General features: G+C 47.0%; 1 protein-coding gene across 5 annotated transcripts in view; it reads left to right on the top strand.

Moving 5' to 3' along the window:
* LOC133505567 (receptor-type tyrosine-protein phosphatase delta-like) overlaps positions 1-15,771 on the top strand; it is a 219,288-nt gene that overhangs the window by 96,710 nt on the left and 106,807 nt on the right. The window contains exon 1 of one of the 5 annotated variants that reach the window (XM_061828702.1): positions 5,903-6,038. The exons of the other annotated variants lie outside the window; for them this stretch is intronic. The gene's annotated coding sequence lies outside the window, so the exon portion shown is untranslated. Of the gene's footprint in view, positions 1-5,902; positions 6,039-15,771 lie in introns of those variants that run through there. 5 annotated transcript variants of the gene reach the window in all.

The raw sequence follows: 15,771 nt of genomic DNA, 5'->3' as shown, positions 1-15,771 counted from the left end.
GCGCGGTCTTCCGAGAGCCTTAATCCATCGTAGACACTTCGTCAACTGTGTTTTAGGCTCTGGAAAATGAATCAAGCTAGCGGGATATCTTTAATCACAGTTGCACGTTCACCAAGCGCGTCTGAGGACCATTTTCTTCGTAACATGAACTTTTCCAAGCGCACGCTACTGACAACCGGCATTGCTTGTGGGACAACATGGCGAGAGGGGCGTGTCAAGCCAGGGGTTCAGACAATGCGGCCATGTGATTGGCTGTTATTGTACGAGTGATTGACAGGTCGGAAAGGTTCATTTGATGTTGAATAAGACAACTAGAGTAGCGGAATTCAACGTTTTCTTTTCGCAATGTTTGTCGGATGTTTTTTTTTTTTTCCATTCGCCACATCAGTAGGGGGCAGCATCATTTTTGCAAGTTGGCATGTGTTCCCGCATAAATGAAAACATGGCGTGTTAAATGAAGATGAGAAAGAAAACATTCCTGGATCATTTAGTCTTGTTTAAAGTCTTATTATGTCCTGAATCTACAATAGGTAACGGTGGAATATGCTAAGAGTATTTCCCAGCTACGCTCCTTCATCCACAAGTCGGCAGAATTTTTGTAGAATTTGAAGAGCGTTTCCATGATTCGTCTGAAAAGCCATCAGGATTTAGCCGCCTTGTGCACTTGCGACACGTCAGTGCGCTGAACACGTCGCGTGAGCGACACGCGGGCTTTGACAGACGCCGATCAAGTGAGCTAACTTGGCGTAGTGACTCAAAATGTCAGGAAAAAGCAGAGTTCGTGCATGACTACCAGCACTGGCAACTGATAAATGAGTCGCCTGACGGGTTGTGCGCTGCGCCTTGATTGAGTGCGCCAACCCCGCTTCTGTGTTTGTGCGTCTTTGAGGTGCCGCATGTTGCAGACCGCTAGCTAGCAGTACCTGCTGAATCTTTGAATACTGACTGATAAATATTCATCATCTAAGCTCCTCGATTATGTGACGGAGATGCGCTCGGAAGGGTTTACACAGTCGAGTTGTGAGAATTGACTGATGAAAAGTCACAGGAAGTAAGGAGGCGTGCGCACGGCTCCGTGGCCCCCGCGCATTGCGGGGGCTCCGACACGAAGGCCCATCAACTACACCTCGGCGACCGATTTCATCCACTGAAGTTATCGCAATAGCGAGGCTCTCATCGCAAATGTCCCTGAGTTCTGGACTTATCTTGTGAGTGCTGCTATGCGTGCGCGCAGGCACTCGTGTGTGTTCAGTATCTGTACGTTTTACCGCACTAGCATCCATTTATAGTCGCAAGTCATCATCTTCATTTGGATTTGGAATATTTTGAAGGCGTTTCAGGTTTATTCTGTTTGAGCTTCCTTCGGTATCTGTTCTGTATCTTTGTCTCGGAATGACAATCATCTTTATCGGCATTTTATCGGTATTTTCTTTTAACACAGTTGCGTAAAGGATACAATACTGTAGTCTCCTCGCAACTGGAGCAATTAGAGTGCCCATTCGGGCGACCGTCCAGTGTAGTCACCATTCTGCAAAGGGTGTCAAGACTTCAAGAAACATTTGCCGTTGAAAGTGACGAGTCGTGCGATAAACTAGGACAATGTCGATTGTGCGAGTGGTGCAGATGCTAGTAAGGTACGAGAGGCTAGCATTGGTCATCAAGAGATGTGCACGTGCTGCAGAGTGCTGAGACTACCACAGTGAGTGCACGGATAAACTGTGCCCTCCCTAACCTAGCCATCCATTTTCCAAGACGCACATCCTCACAAGGGTATTTTAACAAAACTTAATTTATCCGCTCAGAGCAACCTAGAATAGATTCTCAATTGTAATGCTGACTTGGCCGAGGACAGCAAAATGAAACAGAACAAAATAAGATAAAAGCAAATACATAAATGTTTGTTTGCACAATAAATAGTTACGTACTTACATAATACATGAAATTAAATGAGAGCGCATACAGAAAAATAGTCTCCAAAAAAAAAGGTACCGCAATCGTGCGCGGTTGTTGGTGAGGAAACTAACTTTCTAAAGAGAAGAATATTCACACGATTGACAGTGTGTAAAATTCCAACTTGTCATTAACCTTAAGGCTCCCATATTTTGTCTCTTTAGACCTCTATAGAGTGACCTCTTACATGGAATTCCTTTTTTTTTTTTTTAATAAATAAATAAATATCACCTTGATTTGTCCAGAAAAGACCGCTCCCACAGCTATTTCTGTTTGACCCAGTTTTGTACCCTCTTTCTCCATATTGCGCGAAGACCTTCCCCTTTCCTCCGATTGGTCGCCTCCTTGAAGTTGACCCCCTTGTGAGAGGGAAGCCGGAGATCCTCGCTAGTGACATCGATAAGCTCGGGAAATTCCAACGAGCTGATTTCAGGGCTCTCAGCAGAAAATCAATCTGGAACTCAGTAATGCATGAAGCATTTCAATTCATATTTCTCATCATTTCTGAGGCACCAGAGAGCTAAGATTACATCCCAAATACAGTTTTATCAATGCTGTACCCTGAGAAAGGACAATGCAATATTTTGTGCGATTGATCCCCTCCTTGATTTCGATCCCCCTCCTTAATGTAAAAATGAACAGTGTCTTCATAGGAGTTGTTTCTAATATTTGACATATTTGATTATGCAGAGGGGCAACACTGAAACGGTTAACATGGATCTCAAGCCACAAATACTGTTCACGCGGATATTAAAAGTTGAGACTTTGAAGTTCTTCGCTAACTCCGCAGCTTGTTAAAACACCACGCGTCCGATTAAAGTGATAATTAATAGGAACAAATGAAGCCCCTCCCCCACTTGCCGAGAACTAAATCTGCAAACAGCCCTCGCCCCCCGTTTGCAGAAATACCGGACCGCGATGTCAGATAGTCTTCTTGGCTCCCATGTGTGTAGATTGTCGACAGTATTTACATTTCTTTGCACTATTTTCCATTTCCAAAATTAATCCGCATGTCAATGCAAACAAACGTGACGCTGCAAGGCACTTTTGGAACCTTGTGCATGCGCCGTACGGTACAGAATTTGTTCTTTCCACTCGTGAAGAGTCTTGCAATTTGCGTTATGACGAATTGCTTCTTCTTCTTCTTCAAATTCTGCCGGTAACATTTTGACTTGTAATGTGTTTGGCTTTTTTTTTTTTTTTTTGTAATGTGTGAGCGCTTTCAAGCGTGACTGTGTGCGTGCGCGTGCCTGTGCATGTGCACGCATGTGTGCGGTCCAGCCCGAGGTTGCGTTATCTTGTATCCACTGAGCTGAAGAGTTTCTGCAACAAAAGCCCGTTTATGCTCCTCCATCTCATTTACATCGCTCTAATGGGAATCTGCTGCACCACTGATTATATTTGGTGTTCAAGGTCAGCACACCCAGATTAGTGTGTATGTGTGTGTTTATGCGTACGTGTGTCTTTGGATGTGGTCCCGTGCACCGACATTGTTTTGTTTAGAATTCAATCTCCCGTTCATCCCTGACGCCAACGGGCCCGTTAAGACGCCGGCAAAGGTTCCTGCCTAAGTTTTGCGGTTTAAATTTAGCTCACTCCAACTGTTGTGGGTTATCCTCAATGCCTCGGAAATGATGTGCTGTCATTCTCCGTATCATCCGTTTTTGATAAAATTACCCACGAAACCGCGCCGCCGGGATAATACTGTATGTCTTTGAAGTGAGTGAGCTCTTTGGCGTACGGGTGAATCCTGTACGGGCGGTTGACTGACGCGTGAAATTCCAACACGCGTTTCTCGTTTGGGTAATCGACGCAGATGCACAAAACCAAGTCAGGACGTGAAATTACAACTTTTAAATGCTCAGTGCTGAGATCGTATGAAATGAACTCGGTGTTTATAGTCAAGCGTTTGTGTTTTTAGCCGCACACACTCGATTGTGAAAGGCCCAAGAAGAAGAATGGAGGGATTCTAGGAAGAACAGCAAAGGAAAGATGTTGCAAAACAGACCCCCCAAAAAAAGAAAAAATTCTGAGAATCTCAGTACTCTTGAGCAATTGAAAGTCAACAAATGGAATCACTTGTCATGAAGCAAAAAGCCTCATTATATCAAGCTCTCTTCAGATTTCCTGATTGTTTACCAAAATAAACAGTTAATGCTAAAAAAAAAAAAATCCAGTCAAGCCAATCGGTCCAGATCCAGTCCAGAAAATACCACAAAAATGCATAATAGGAGGTTGGTGAGGCGATACCGTGTCAAGTGTTTTTGGTTTAGTCTGAAAATGTCAGTCGGTGAAAATAAGAGAAGGGGCGGTGCTGTGCCCGCTCTCGCCACCCTGCGGTAAGGATCGTATGCCGGCCTCACAGTATTCTTTCACCGTTAAACCTTCTGTTGGATGTGTACAACTTGTTAATTGATGTTGTCGTTGTAGCCAGTCGACGTCTAGTTCCAGGGAGGCGGCCACTTCCTTCGGGCGTTTCCACAAGTTCATTACGGTCAGCGTAGTGGGAGCCGCTGCGTAGTGTAAGATGTGCTGCGTGTCGTGTGGGCCCAGTCCGCATTTCATATTGTCAGCACGAGCCAACGGAGTTGCGACAGTTTGGACCTTGTGGCCCGCGGAAGATCGATTTCGGTTTTGTCCACCCCAGGGCTTAGGGTAGCCACCAAGGGTGACTACCGGTTTGTAGCTTCAACCGCCTTTCGATGGAGCCTGCGTAGCTCCTATCGGTAGGCTTGTTCGTCCAACTCCGTGTCGGTGGGCATGTCTTCGTCGAGGTCTCGACGGTATTTACGGACGTCACGGAGAAGTAAGCGCAGTTGAAGTGGTTCTTTTGACTCCTGATGGCACAGGTTGACGGGTAGCTGGCAGCGTAGCAGATACTGCCCGACGAGTAGTTGGTTGTGTTGCTTCACCGGTAGGATTTTGGTCTCGCGACGCAGGTGGTCCTCGTTATTGCCAGGCAGCCGGTGGCGACTCCGAGGGCGGCGTTCTGCCGAGCCTGGAGCTTCTTCCAGTGCGACGGCTTGAGCGAGGGAGATCACACTGGAGCGCCGTAGTTGAGCACAACGATGGGCTCAACGCGCCGTAACCGTACCGGGCCAGCCCGGCCAAAGATCGTCGAACCCTCCAAGCCATCGCTATGGTCAGCTGTTGTTAATTAATCATGTTAGGAAGCAATTGAAGGAAAACACAGGACACTGCTATCTGCAACCAGCAGGGGCACTGTGGAGTCAATCTCAACAAAAGAAGCACGACGTGACTTTTGGGGACCAACAGTAGCCACATGCACATGACCGAATAACATGGAAACAGGAGTCCAGAACATTCAGAGGAGATGCTCAAAAAAATATATCTATATTTTTAATGGCATTTTTGTTCAATTCATATCCCAAGTATGATTATTTTTTTCGCCAGGCTCAACGTCATTCAAAAATGACATTTTTAATTTCATGGTACATCAAATCATCAAAATGATTGATTTACTCTTTTTTTTTTTTTTTTTTTTTTTTTTGTCATGACAAGGCTATGTGAAGAAATTGCTTTTGAGACCGGGCTTTAGGGAACAAACATAATCGAGATATTAAATACCTTCTCTCATAGGACACAAATGCTCCGTTGAGAAACAAACACGAGGAGCGTTTTTAAACCAGCGACAAAGGAAAGCCGGTGGATGTGTCTTCCTGCAGAATATATGCAAACATGCCCCCCACCCCACCCACTTCCCCTCCACTGCCAAAAGCGGACTGTGCGCGATGCGTGCACCTACGTGCCCAACTTCAATCCACAAAAACGTCAATACAGCATCTGCCTTTATTGAGTCGCGTTCGCACTGGGCAGGAAATTATTGGAGCGAGAGAGAGCGTGATTGAGTGAGAGAGAGAGAGAGAGAGAGAGAGAGGAAGGGAGGGAGAGGGAGAGGGAGAGGGAAGGGAAGGGAAGGGAAGGGAAAAGACACGCGGACTGGATCATTTGGGCAGAGCGGCTGCAGCCACGGTGGATGTTAACGCAAGGCGGCCGACCAACGACGGACGGACGACAGGAAGCTTCACTTGACTTTTCCACAGACGCGCACACAGGACGCTGACATGGTGAGTGTGCGTTTTGTCTGCGTGCGCGTACAATTGTTCAGCATCAACTTCTGCTCGTAACTGGCTGAACGCAACGGCGTCGACGCGATCCCTCGCGCGCGGCGGACCCCTGTCGACCGATACCTTTGCCTCCCTCTTCAGGTTGTTTTGCAAGGGTCAGGATGCTTTTGAATGACGGACTGATCGCGGTCGTCCGCTCCGTCGGTAGTTTGCATGCGGTTTGAGGTTGTGCGCGGAAGGACGGCGGAGCACCCAGGCAATTATGTTAGCCGCATGTTATGTCGCACGCACGTCCAATTGACTGCTACGTCCTGCCGGCAAAGGGCCACTCTGAAAATGAGCTTTTTTGTTTTGTTTTTTTTTTTTTCACACCCTGTATGGGAATTTCGAGAATTTAATGCGAACATGAACGAATGTGTGCAACCCTGCGTGAACAATTTAGACTCCGGAGCATCCAGTGGATTACCAGGGAGTATTTTCCTGCACCGAGCTCTTTCCAATCAAATTGATGATAGTTGACGCGCATTTGATCTGATTTTGCGATTTCATCCCACCTATCGGGTGCGCTTTGCTCCGCCGCCAATGCGTGTCGTTTCCATTTGCGTTATTTACATTACGCGTCTGGCCGAGCGGGCATAAGTGAGTGGCGGTAATGGCGTGCGGGTTAATGTGTGTTTTTGCGCTGATGTGTATTCAACGCTCGTCAGCAGTCTCGCGGCAACATTATGGCGGCATTACCGCCCTCGCTCGCTGGCAATCAGTCATGCGAGTGCTTTTGCAGCAATTAGGCTCAAGTATGTGAGGCAGATGTGAGTGAGAGCATTTATAGCGACTGCATACAGCATATACAGGTGGATACTCTGTGCTGTACGTACAGTATATATATGCGTGTCTTTATGGTCCTGTAAAAGAAGAACACGCACATTTGGAACATCTTGTACAGAATTCAAGAAGGCAGAAGTGTGAAGTAGCTTGTTATAACCAAAATGGGATATTTGACCCGAGCGTGGCCACCCTGCATGAACTCTCGGTTTCGAAAGAGGGTTTCCCAAGCTTAGCCTGAGCCGTTTTTGGTGGTCGGCTGATTTTCAGAATCAAATATGTATTGCAAACTGCTGATGACGAATTTGTTCACTCAATTCAAGTCTGTTCTGTTGTGTGTCAACTGCATATTAGTTGAATTGTATATGATTGTTTGGTCGCGGAAGTGCGCAATGATGTGTACGAGGTGTTATCTAAACGTGGGTGCTAAAGGGAGGAAATACATTTTTCCGGTCAGCGATGCTGCCGGACCGGCCTGGACGTGCTCGTCTTGAGTGTTCCCAGATCCGCGTTTTGGTGATTTTTCAAGTGCTGTCGCGTTTCGGGAAGTCAGCAGTGTGATAGCTCGTAAAAGTCTTCCACCGCCCCTAGATGGACACGGCCCCTGAAGACGAGGGGACTGCAACCTGTTTTACGAGCCGTGCCGGCGACTCGGGGGGTGGGGGGTCAAGAGGTGCTCCGTCATGTGCCGACCGCTTGCTTTAGCCCGGCTGATCTTTCGCTAGGCCGCTGCGCGGCGCACGTGTGTGTGAATGTGCGTACACGTGTGCGTGCCAGTGCAGCGGTTCCTCCTTTCGGAGAGATTAAGTTTCACAAGATGTGACGGACGCCAGCGTGCGCACAGCCAGCTGTGCGTGCGTGTCTCGGCGCATTTCTGCGTGTGCAGCGACGATGTATGCGGATACCGTACGTCTGGCCGGTGTTGCGCCGAGGGGCCGGGTCAACGACGCCGAGGTCACGCGTGTCACGACTGGGCCTCGTAATTATAGCGACGGTCACTTTGGTTCTCACAAAGCGGGCCGACGCGGTCTAAACCAGGAAACGCACGGGCGGGCCAACGGGCTGCCGCTGCTACCGCCGCTGCCTGACACAAACACAGACGCCTGCCAAGAAAGGATATCGCGACTTTGAAGGAGAATGGAACGCAGCTAAGCATTGCACACAATAATAAATGTTAAATATGGGATTTTTAGTTCATCGGGGCTTTGATTTTGAGGTTTTTGATCCCGTTGCAGCAGAGCCGACTCGATTTCTGTTTTATTTCATCGTTGCATTAAAAGAGGACGAAATGGCATGGGAAATTGGAACCATCATTTTTCCATCGATCATGGCAGGGAACGCGAGGTTGCTCGCCAAGGGACGAACTCGCGAGGGGCTGAAATAAAATGGCAGCCAACTCGTCGTGCACGCTGCGATGGCGAGATTACAATTGCAGCACGGCCACGTGGTCGTCCTTGGACACTTTGTTCAGGTTTCTCTCTCGTCTACTCACAACCTCCGCAGACGAGCAATGAGAGCAAATCATGCTGGACTTCCAATGTGTGAGGAGGCTGAGCCATGAGGCTCGTCTTCTTCTCACTTCTCTCTGGAAGTTTCCGCAGCATCATCCACAGTGAGACCTCCAACAGGCCAGTTGCAGAACAGCAGGTGACCAACTGAGAAAGTGGCACTTTTGGGTCTTTGCACACCGTCCAGGAAGGTTGTGTTTATGTTGTTGGGAGATAGAATTGGGGTGAGAAGCTCGGTCATCCGGGAGGGGCTCAGTGTCGAGCCGCTGCTCCTCCGCGTTGAGAGGAGCCAGACGAGGTGGCTGCTGGGGCATCTGATCCGGACGCCTCCCTGGTGAGGTGTTCCGGGCACGTCCCACCGGCAAGTGACCCCGAGGACGACCCGGGACACGCTGGAGAGACTACGTCTCTCGGCTGGCTTGGGAACCCCTCGGGATCCCCCCGGAAGAGGTGGAAGAAGTGGCTGGGTATCCCTACTGAAGCTACTTCCCCCGCTACCTGACCCGGAATAGCAGTAGATAAAGGATGGATGGATTATATTTTGTGTTAACACTAAAATTGATCTCCACTTTTTGTGTTCTATAAATAAAGTGTAGTTAAGTAACGATAACAAACTGATGGTAACGCAGCTACAGGGATAATAAAAGTAGATATTTGTCTGCCAATCATTTCAAGACCATCAATATGAAACAATCAATGGAAAAACAATAAATTCAGCACCAACTGAGTATCGTGTGACGATATAGTCTGAGACCGCTGCACACCTTTCAAGACCTCAAAACGTGATGTCGGCCGCTTCATAAACCGAGACGCCGCCGTTGTAATGTGCTGTGGTTAGGTCCGGTTTCTGGCTCCAGGGCACCCAAACAGTAGTCAACAAGCTTACTTTGAGTTCCATCACTGATGTTTTTTTTTTTTTTCTAAACATTCTGCTTGACCTCAAAGTTTCCACTGGACCGTCGAAAAACTCAAGTTAGCGGTGAAAGAACAATAAAAGACTGACAAGTACATTTTTGCAACTGGATGGTGCCAAAGGCCCAAATAAGAGGATTAAATCACAAAGACGTGGATGACCGCCAAGTCAAGTGAAGAACATTAAATATTCCGTCTCCTCAAACATTGAAGTCGATGCTGGATGACAGTCTTATCTGTTGATCTATAGGCTAAAGTGGCCTGTCAGCAATTTTGCAGACATCATATAAGCTGCACCCTGAGGGGAGAACCATGATTAAAGATTAGATTATTACATTTCAGCATCGCAGCCACCAGAGCGCCTATGTATTGTAAGTGACTTTTTAATGAATTCATGTTAAATCCTTCACCGCTTTGTACGGCGGGGGGGGGGGGGGGGGGGGCAGAACGTGGCGTCCGTGTGGAACACTTTGCGGATTTCTAGCCCACAGTGGCCATTTTTTTTTTTTTTTCAGTGCGTCATTTTCGCAGAGTTGCGTGCAAATGGAACTCGCAAAGCTCAGTGGTTGAACGTTTCCGTTGACAGACCGCTTCACTTTTTCCTTTTTCGAATGAAAATGTCAAGATTTTTTTTGCTTGTTTTTCCAACGGAAATCGGTGCACAAACGCCCCCAAAAAACCGGGAAATAACAGCATGCGCTCGACCAGACCAGCCGACCCACGACGCGCTCTGTTGTGAATTCCCACCTGCCAAAAAAAACAGAACGTGCGCGGCGGTTGATTCGGTTTTCGAACCGCCTTCTAGAACGGATTGTGGTCGAGAACCGAGGCTCTGCCGTCCTAATACACAACTTGTGCTATCTTCAGAGATTGAGAGTGAGTTGAGTATTTTTAGTTTTCCAGCAGTAGTTTATGCACCATACTGAGAGATGTTTGAAATAGTTTCTCCATGGCGTGATGTTTGACAAGACCAGACACAAGAATGGGGCAGAATTTTATGCATCCCGTTTGCAAATATTTAAACGTACGGGGGGGGGGGGGGAAATGTCGTGGAAAGGCAACGAGAAAGTTCTGCAGATGTTCCGCCGCTCAGCTCCCGTCCAGAGCAGATGAAAACAGACGGTACAGCTGCAGCGATGGCTGAGGAGGACGAGAAAAAGAAGACGCAGCGGAGGCAAAGTAAGACTTTTGTGGTTTGGCGCCAGTTTGCCGAGAAAAGCCATGATGCGTGCCGGAGGGATTGAGCGCAGATGAGCACGAGACGGCGCAACGCTAATAATTAAGGACGAGGACGGACCTTTTAATTGGGCTCCAAAGGCAAGCCGAGGTGGGAAACTGTTAATCCTTGCAGAAAAGCGCAACGTGTTTGGCTCCGATTATGCGCGCCAGACTGAGTTTAAGCAGTAGGTTTGGAAACTGGAATTGTTGTGGCTGTGCCTGGTTTGCTCCGATTGCACTGGCTGGTAAGAGAATCCGCTTTGAAAAGGGAGGAGAAAAAACAACAACGCCGAATCTCGCCTTCCAGAACTTCTCTCTGATCTTTGTATCGTTTCCATTGTTATTCTGGGAGGGAGCCAGCGACGCAGAGCAGGCGCATGGAGCACGTGTAATCATAATAAATATGGAAATGTGACGGCAGCGCGTGTTTGCTCTGGAACATCGAGTATAAACAGAACGAGGAGGTACAGGAGAAAAAAAAAAAAAAGAGGCCAACGAGAAGGCGCTTTTCCGCTCGCCTTACACCTGACTGTACAATTTGATTGACAGGTGAGGGCTTCGCCTCATAGACACGCCCACACAGTCGTGCAACTCGAGGGCGGGCCTTATTTTTCCACACACGATCAGAGTTATTTTATTATGATTATTCATTCAGATGTGGCGGGCTTTTGAAAAACACGCTTCTCTGTAGTTTGTGAAATGTATTCATGTACCTCTTTGCTCTATCTTTGAGCACAAAAGCGTCTTTTGTAGATGGCGATCACCAACAACATGCATGTAAATGTCTTAATAAAAGATCTAAAATTGAGTCAATTAAAAATATATAAATAGGTATAATAATCAAATATATACAAAATAATACAAGTGTTTCATCTTATTCAGGATCAATCAACTGATCCATGACGAAATTGAATAGTTTTAAATTTAAGTCACTGATTTTGGAAAAACAGCTCATTCAATTCAACAAATATGACACAACAGTGTAGCAGGTATAAAAATACTGCATGTACAGTGTTTTCTTCATCTCCCTGTCAAACTCTACTCGTCGAGCAAAGGACAAAAGAGGCAAAAGGAGTGACACGGCGCACGCACAGCTGAAGGGGAGGCAGGGGAAGATGGGAAGCCGCCCTCTCTCTCCCGCGCTGGCTGTCTGCTAAATCGATAGCATCGCGGCGCCTCCTGCGCTCCTGGCCGCTCGACTTCCTATCAAGGAGCAGCACAGCGGGATCCTGGCAACCTGCGGCCCGTTTGGCTGCCAAATCCTCCTTAAGGCAGTATCGTATCTCAAAATAACCTCCTGAAAACAGAGTCAAACTTTGCAGCTTTTTTTTTCTTCCCCCACCTCTACTTAGGAGGTCACAGTTCTGCATTGGATTTTGCACGTAACTCTTGGGAGCCAGAAAAAGAACTTCTTATATAGTGAGGATGGTTCCCGTAAAGACAGGACTCAATGACTGAAATGTATCGATGGGGAAACCTCCGATTTTACACAACTGCCGTTTGCTGGTCGTCGACCGGTTTGTCATCAGCGGTTCTGCCACCCACGGGACGGAAGTGGAACTGTTTTGACTGCAACTTCAGCCTCTTTTGAGTTGTTCGACCGAGCTCAAACGCTCTCGATGACAAGAGAGCAAGTTGTTTTATGGTCACCACCGGATTGAAAGAAAATCACCTTGAGGATGCACTTGCACCAGCAAACTTTTGGAATTCTTCACCTCTCACTGGCGACAACGCATAAAGGGCAACATTTTTCCCAAATGGATTTCTGTGATATTCACAAGCCTCGGGAAAAACTCTACGCTCTGCGATTTACAGCCAGCCTCAGACTTCAGCTCGTCACGTCTACGCCGGTTGCGCACAAACGTCCGGGTGACAGGAAAATATGTATGGCTGCAAGTTGCACAAAGAAAAAAACACATTAGTGCCAAAACTACATGGAACAATGTGTACTTTACTTTTCAAAGCAAATAAATCATGAACTATTTGTCAGCCGACGACACGTCAACCGTGAATGAAAAGCCCCCCAAACGGCTGCACAATCTTACTGTGCAGGAACGCAGAACTTCTACAGGAACTCGAGAAAGCCAAGTCACAGCGAACCAGAACAATACCTGTGAAGGCTTTTCATGTGAGCTGAATTATGTCAGAATTGACGATAAACCAGTCCACGAATTCCGATGGGATGGGCTCCAACGCGACCCTCGTAAGGATATGAAAGACGGTCGTCTCCCATCAATCGGCAATGGAAAAGCACAACTGACATTTTTATGGAGGTTTCACGGATGGCTACTTCAGGCTCCAGCCAGGAATTTTCCAGTCCGTTATATAAAATGAGTGGAGAGTGTTTGCTTTGCGTCCTCAGCGGGAGTCCTGTGCTGTGGCAAAGCTTCAGTCCTTGCACAAACTCCCCGTTCACCGCCGCCCGGGACCGAAAGTGACACCTGAACGCCTTAAAATGGTCGCCGCCGAGCCCTCCCCGTCCACTCCTTCACCCCGCGCGTTCAGGATTAGCGGTCCGAGTTGGAAATGTGTCGTGACCTGGTTTGCTGTATTTGTTTTTCGCCAATGGAATCAGCGGAAGACTGATGAGCTCCCGCATTTCTTTTGTCGCGCTCTTTATCCTCCGTCCCGTTGTCGTCGGCTTGCCTTCGCCCCTCTCTTCGACGGTGCAAATCCCATTTTCTCTTGTTCGTGTTCGGGAATTATGTGCTGCCCCTGCATTCCCCCTCAGAGTCCCTAAAGAACCTGGGATTAAACCCGCGTGTGTGTGTTTGTGTCTGCCATTTCCCTCATCATTCACCGTGGGTAGGGGATTGTGCAAGGGCTCTCTCGATGTAACAATCATGGTAAAGACAGACCTGGAATGAGGTTTAAAGGTTTACAGAATGCTAAGTATTGCAGTGCCATGTGGGCTGTTCAAGATTGTGTGTGTGTGTGTGTGTGTGTGTGTGTGTGGCCCCATGTGGATGAATAATCTCTTTACAAGCAGCAAACATTTGAAATTGCTAGATGTGCTCTGACCTCACAAGAGAGAACGCCACGGGCTCGAATTCAAACCTGGCCTGAAATGTCCTGGAGGGTCTTTGTTTGGGATTTAGTCATATTTTCCTGTTGATGCTGCCATGTTCAATGTGTGAAATGGCAAAATGCGTTGTCGGAAACTGCACTGGCTAAATTGACGTTGCGAATTTACACAAAGTACGTTGACTCTCGTTCCAACTCAAATTTCACCCCCAAAAAATATATGAAAGAATCTACAATGTGACTCAGCTTCTCATTGTCATTTGTCAATCAAGGAAGGATTTGAGTTTGGGGTTCCACCGTATTCTGTTCCAATTCTTAATTACTCACTTTAGGGCTCAGTTTTTGTTTTCTCGCAAGGCACCCATACACCCTCTCTGCGCCCGAATGCCCAGCTTGGCGCAGCAAGGGTTTACCCTTGGAGATGCGCTCGTTGCAATTTTTTAATAATTTGGTGGCAGGAAGTCTGTTAAAATTTGTGCCATATTTAAAGGGAATGCGAGGAGCTGCTTTGATTGGCGGCAAATGAAGTTGAATGTCCGCCCACTCTTGGATCCTACGGGTTGCGCCGGTCTGCGTAATTAGCAGCGCTGCTCCGACCCGCCCGTGGCGCACTGTTGCCTCGCCTTCATGCCGGTCACGATTGTTATGGTTGTCATCGCTCCTGTTAAAAAGCGGACGTTAATTTAGCGTTAAGTTCAACGTTGTGGGTTAGGGTTAGGATTAGGGGTTAGGGTTAGTCAGGTTAGGGGTGTGCTTGTGTTAAATCCTCATGCCTCCAAAACCATAGCTTTTCAGGAAAAAAAAAAAAAATTGTTAGCCATTAACATTACATCGTCAAAAAACATAAGACATTTTCAACACTTAAGATTGGTCAATAGTTAATATGTTGATAAAACAGACTGATCAATATTATCATTTGGAAGAAATATAGAAAATTGACACATTTAGATGTAAAACCCCCTCCCCAAAAAATTGTTAGCCATTAACATTACATCATAAAAAAACATAAGACATTTTCAACACTTGAGATTGGTCAATAGTTAATATGTTGATAAAACAGACTGATCAATATTATCATTTGGAAGAAATATAGAAAATTGACACATTTAGAAGGAAAACCCACCTCCCCAAAATTGATAGCCATTAACATTACTTCATAAAAAACGTAAGACATTTTCAACACTTGAGATTGGACTGATCAATATTATCATTTGGAAGAAAAATAGAAAATTGAGGCATTTAGATCTAATAAACCCCCACCCCGACCCCCCACTGGTGACATACAAAAATATACATACAAAATACCGTTTAAACTGTTGGGTCTGTTCTTTTTTTATGTTAGCGTATCGGGCTTTTCTTTTGAAAGTAGTGCCTTAATACTTTCCTGTCCTGACGGACGTAAACATCCTGTGAGCGGTGCGCGGTGAAATTGCAGGAAATGAAGCCAAAACCCAGACACCTCTCGCTTTATGATAGCATATCTGCGCTCTCGTGTCTCCTAATGTATCCCAAAGCCCTCGACTCAGCAAGCACTCCGTTGGTGGACAGGCCTCAGACGCAGGAAGTGGCTCAGCAGGCCTGCCGATATTACATTTGAACCGTCATTTAATACGCCGCCCCCACCCCCAACTCCCCGCTAAAGGGATCGGCATCTCTTTTGCTCGCGCATCCTCTGAACGTCTCCGCGAAAGCCGACGAGACACGGAACAAACTGCCGGCCCGGCCCGACCCGACCCGGCCCGCGCCTCCCACGAGGAGCTCCTTTCATAGATTATTGACAATAGCGAGGTTGTCTCCTAGAGTTACAGACTCCCGTCTCGTCTTCGGCGTCAATAAACTGCGCAGGGTTTTATAGCTTCAAATAGGTAACGTTTGTTCCCTGTCAATGGTGGAAATCGCGAGCGGCTTCTCGACAAATGCGTGCGGAAGAACGCACAACTGAGAAGAGAACAAATTGCGATGATTCAAAAAAGGACAAAATAAATTCCTCTCCATGTGCTCCTTTGTTGGTTCCCCAAAATGGAAAAAAGCTCAAAGTATTTGCTTTCATGTGGGGCGTTCAAGAGCATCGTGGGAGTTTATGAAGATGTTTCCCATCATCAAATAACTTCAGTTTCTAAATCAAATTGGCCCTCACGATGAACTGCTTGCACTTCGCGCACGCAACAACTATTTTGGCATCCGTGGTGCTTCCCTTCTTTGGACAGACATAATAAAGGGGTGTCAACGCCAAGTTAAGGGGCACTAAA

Source organism: Syngnathoides biaculeatus, chromosome 9 (genome assembly GCF_019802595.1).
Source record: "Syngnathoides biaculeatus isolate LvHL_M chromosome 9, ASM1980259v1, whole genome shotgun sequence".
Lineage (NCBI taxonomy): Eukaryota > Metazoa > Chordata > Actinopteri > Syngnathiformes > Syngnathidae > Syngnathoides > Syngnathoides biaculeatus.
Note: the sequence above shows the minus strand (reverse complement) of the source record. Positions and strands in the feature narration are given on the sequence as shown.